Source organism: Cynara cardunculus, unplaced genomic scaffold (genome assembly GCF_001531365.2).
Source record: "Cynara cardunculus var. scolymus isolate 2C unplaced genomic scaffold, CcrdV1 Un_Scaffold_4610, whole genome shotgun sequence".
NCBI classification, from domain to species: domain Eukaryota; kingdom Viridiplantae; phylum Streptophyta; class Magnoliopsida; order Asterales; family Asteraceae; genus Cynara; species Cynara cardunculus.
In genome coordinates, this window is record NW_020201977.1 from 26,156 (window position 1) to 31,589 (window position 5,434).

Here is a 5,434-nt window from a genome sequence, read left to right on the forward strand (position 1 = left end):
ATCATTTGGCCAATTTTTACAAATCCTTTGGTTAATGGTTTATTATGGCCATACAAGGGTGTAGYAGTAGTATCTGCATAGTGGATAGATTGGTATGAATTATGATTTACTTGGTGACTAAGGGGTCGTTTACTCAAATACTTATACGGTAAGCGCTTACTAATAGAATTCAACATTATAATTTATTTTGATACGTAAGATTTTAGTATATCAAAACATATCGAATACAACAATTTACCGGGTAAGACTCTCAATCCTTCTCATCGTTCTTACCCGGTAAAATTCTTGGCCCTTCTCATTTGCATCAAATGAGGAAATTTATGCGTTAAACACTTACCAAGTAAGTGTTTAGTAAACGACCCCTAAAGTTTGGGACGGTGTCATTGTCGTAGCTTCAAAATTGAATTTGTAGACTAGTGTCGTGTGCGACTTGCATTGATACTACAACATGGCCCAAAAGTCTTGGGCCAAATTAATGACATATTATGTTTATTTGACACTTTTATAGGTTGCATTATACTTTTGGTCTTTGTCATATCTTGAAAAATGACTGACGACCCTATAATTCATTTATTGTGGAGATCTGATGTTGATAGTTTTAAATTTATAAACGTAAGCGTACATGAGGTGCAACATACAGGTCGATCTCAGATAGGCGATGGATTAGCACGAACTAGTTCTAGGCTATGGTCTAGCTACGAGAAATTAATTGGTGATTTTGATTTTTCATAAAACTAATTAAATAACAAGAACATTGATTTTTCGTATCTTGAAAAAATGACTAAACCATTAAACCTAAGAAAGCAATAAAGTTAATTTAAGAACAATGCGGAATTATAAAGCACGAGAAGATAAGTAACAACTCACATAAAATGAAATTAAACATTTAGTATGAACAATTAAAATAAACTAAATTAACATAAAATTTAAAAAGATAAAGTAGAAAAATACACAGGTGAGAATACGTAAAATTTCAGCGCCATCATCGATCCGTCAAAAGATTGCATCTTTGTCAAATCTTCATATGTTCTAAAAAAATAGCAAAGAATTTCCAAAAGCGTACCGACGATGATAATTAGGTTTATATCAGTCATATGTGCTCAAAGAAATTGTTTTGTATAATTATTTGATATTTTTGTATTCAACTGTATTTGTCATGATAAGAAATATTATTTGTTTGAGATTTTTTATGTAATTATCGACGGGTCAATTTTTACGAATCCCTTAGGTATTGTAGAATGCTCTATGATTAATGTTCTTTGTTTCGCAATACATGTGTGTAGCATAGGATCTGGATAGTGGATATATCAGTATGAGTTATGATTTGATAGGCAACTAAGTTCAGTATCGTGTCATTGTAGACTTAAAACTGAATTTATAAATTATTGTCGCCTGTGACTGTCAGTGATGTTACACCATGACAGACGAGTCTAGGGCTAAAGGTTATTTATGTTTAGTTGACATTTTTATAGGATGAATTACGTTTTTGTCAAAAGTTACGGTTTGACGTCCCTATAATCCATTAATAATGCATATGGTCTCTCAATAACAAAGTTAACGAAAATCCGTTAAACTAGTTATCTAATCGAGCATTTTAGTCGTTTTACATATGTTTTTTTTATTTAAAAAAATAATATATATCATATAATATAATCACATATTTTGTTTCTATTATATTATATATACATACCAACGCTATTGTTTGAGAAATTGTATATTAATCATCAAGTATCGAACATTCTTTAAATATATATGATTTTGTATGTTTGTTAAATCATAAACAATGTGATATTAAAACATGGCCCAAAAGTCTTGGGCCAAATTAATGAATTATTTATTTTTATTTGACATATTTCATAGGATTGATTAAGGTTTTATATGTGTTGGGTTGGTCGGATTGAAGACATTTGAACAATCCAAATCAAAGTTAACGGTTTGAAAATCTCAATCAAACCCAACCCAACCCAACCCATTGTTGGAGGATAATTTGATAAACATTGTTGGAGGATAATTTGATCAAGTTTGGAGATAAACATTGTTTTTGGATAATTTGACCAAGTTTGGAGATAAACATTGTTGGAGGATAATCCTTCAACTAAACTTAATCCTCCATTTTTTGGGGGACTATAACGTTGATCCTCAGGGTTTTACCAGTATAATACTGTAGAAACCACCCCTAAAGTATCACTTCAGAAATCGTTTCCCTCTCTCTCGATTTTCTGCTCCTAACTGTTCTTTCTCTCTACCGAATTTCGGCATCCATCTTGCTTTAATATTCAGGTTTTCATCGCTGTTGGAAAACCGAAAACGTGCACTGCATCAAATCCTGGGGCTTTGCGACTTGCAGACTCACAACGTCAAAAGAGTAGTCACATAAAACCTTTAAGGATAGGTTTTGTACCGTGCAGTCTTCTACTTTTACGTACCTCAAGAAAACCAGGTTGGTATTTATTTTCCAGCATTGTATTTAATTTTCATTCAATTAATGAACACTCTGCTTCTACTCCTTTCTACCATTGAATCTATCGTGAAGGATAGATTCAAACCTGTGTGGGATTATTGGTTTGGTTGAGATTTCGATCTTAAGTGTTCTATCTCGCTTTATAGAATTCATAATGTTATAGTACTATGCGACGCTTTATAGTAGAAGGGTACTCGTACAAAGCAGCGAGATAAATCTCGATTTTGATGTTTAGTTTTTGTTCTGTCTCATGTGGTTTTGAGAAAAATGATAATGTTTTTATTTTTGAATGAAATATAAATTTGAAGGTAGAATAAAAAATTTTAAAAAATAAATCGATATTAGTATCAAATTAATTATATAATAGTTCTCGTTTTCTTGGTGTAACTTTTTTAATTCAAATTTTTATTATAACTTAATTTAGATTTAATAACAAAGTAATTTATTTTTGATTTAATAGTATATTTTTTATAAAGATAATAATTAAATATTATGTCAGAACTCAAAGATTATCTTAATTATATTTTAGTATTTTTATATTTAAAATGAATGTTTATCTCGTATTTGATTATGTTTACCTACAATTAGTAATATGAACTTAAAAATGGAGCTTTATAAGTTGTATTTACGCAAAATTACTTGTAATTTTGCATATTAAATAATATGCATCAATAAACAGTAATTCATGTATAAAAATGGATTTTAAGAGTTTTTGTCAAATGTTTTATAATATAGTATAGATTAGATTTAATAACAAAGTAATTTGTTTTTTATTTAATAGTATGATTTTTTATAAAAATAATAATTAAATATTTTGTTAGAACTTAATGATTATCTTAATTATATTTTAGATTTTCTATATTTAAAGTGAATGTTTATCCCGTATTTGATTATATTTATCTGTAGTTAGTTATACGAATTTAAAAATAGAGCTTTAATAAGTTGTACTTACGCATAATTACTTGTAATCTTGAATTTTAAGTAATATGCATCAATATACAGTATATCATGCATAAAAAATGGTTTTTAAGAGTTTTTGTCAAATGTTTTATAATATAATATAGATAATATTGACATTGTATGAAAAATTGAAGTAATACAAATTATCAATTCAACTTACTTGGTTTAAACTTTTTTTTTGTCACTTTATAGTTTTTTTATCGATTTTTTTATGCTTCTAACTAGCTATCGACGGTTTCCGCACTATGTGAAGTTAGGAATGGACCCAGAAAACTCAAACTTAATCAACGATTAATTCATAAACTTCCATTAAACAAGTTAACTTATATAGGACAAGAAAGAGAAATCCTAATGCATTTAAGCAAACATCTAATTAATCCAACTATAAAAAATACTAATTAAAGGGAATAAGTAAAAAAAATCAAATAAATGAAATGATTTAAGCTAGATGAAAATAATATCCAACACCTAAATGAAAAATTAACAAATTAAATAAAATCCCAACATGCAAGCTTTTTTGCTATTTAAAGGGCATTCGATTCTCATATTCTTGCATTCATTTTGAGTGAAAAATGGCCACAGAGAATAAAGAGAAGAGAATTMCTTCCAAAGAAGARGAARMAGCRGCYCAACAAGAAMTATGGAAATATWYTKYTGGTTTTATTCCCATGGCTCTGGTCAAGTGTTCCATTGATCTCGGGATACCCGATATCCTCGAGAACCATGAAACTCCAATGACGCTTGCCGAACTTGCGTCAAAGCTCGAGTGTTCCCAGTCTGTGTTGTATCGGATAATGAGGTTCTTGATCCACTATAAGATTTTTCAAGAGCAAACATTATCTAAAACATCTGTTGGATACGCTCAAACTCTTTTGTCTCGGCTTCTAACAAGGCATGGAGAAAATAGCATGGTTGACATGGTGCTTTTACACACCAGTCCCATCATGTTGGCTCCATGGCACAAACTAAGTGCTTGGGTTTTGGGTAACGAGAACTCGCCTTTTGAGGCAACACATGGCAAGAATCTATGGGAATTTAATGCGGAAAATCCTGGTCACAGTAAGCTTTTCAACGATGCAATGGCATGTGCTACTCGGGTGGAGGTGGCAGCGKTGATTGAAGGTTGTCCAGAGGTATTTGAGGGATTGAAGACGATGGTGGACGTTGGTGGTGGTGATGGGAMGTCTCTACGGTGTATTGTGGAAGCTCGTCCTTGGATCATAGGGATCAATATGATCTCCCTCATGTGGTTTCGGTGGCTCCTACATCTATAGGTGTTGAGCATGTTGGAGGCAATATGTTTGATTATGTTCCAAAAGCTGATGCTGCTTATATGTTGGTAAGTCCTATCATCTAAAGTATTAAGTTTTTTTGATATTCTTGATATTGACGCTTGCTTTAAGTAATGCAAATAATCTATGCATGCATCCTTTTTCTATATTACCTTTGTAACACTTGCAAGCAAAACTTTTGTAAGTAGGTTGCTTTTGTCGATTTCTACCTTGCTTTTGTGAAATGAATACATATAAAACAAACACATTGTGAAACAAATATATGTTAATTAATACATTAAACAGTATACCTGGATAGAACAAAATAATAATATGAAATATAATATGATGTATAAATTCTTAAGGTTATCATAGTTTAATGAGTTCTCAAATGATGAAGCCCCTATATATATATATATATATATATATATATATAATATTTTTTGTAATTTTAACAAAAAATTAGGTAAATGACTAAAAGATCACTCATTAATCTAGATTTAACGGGAAAGGTTGACATCTATAAGTGGGAGGGACGAAATCCGCTAGAAATTGATAAATATGAGGGATTAAATTCGAGTTTTTGAAGTTTAAAATAATATACATTAATTACAAACATTAAGGATCGAAATTAAACTTTACTTTTTAATTTATTTTGTATTTTAAATATTTAACCAAAGCATCTCACCTTTCGGAATGTTTATAATTTAACAAACATGCAAAATCATATATATTTTTAAAA

The 5,434-nt window shown here is 30.1% G+C and overlaps 1 pseudogene; it reads left to right on the plus strand.

Moving 5' to 3' along the window:
• Positions 1–3,993: 3,993 nt before the first annotated feature.
• Positions 3,994–5,434, plus strand: part of LOC112504098 — a 7,535-nt pseudogene continuing 6,094 nt past the window's right edge.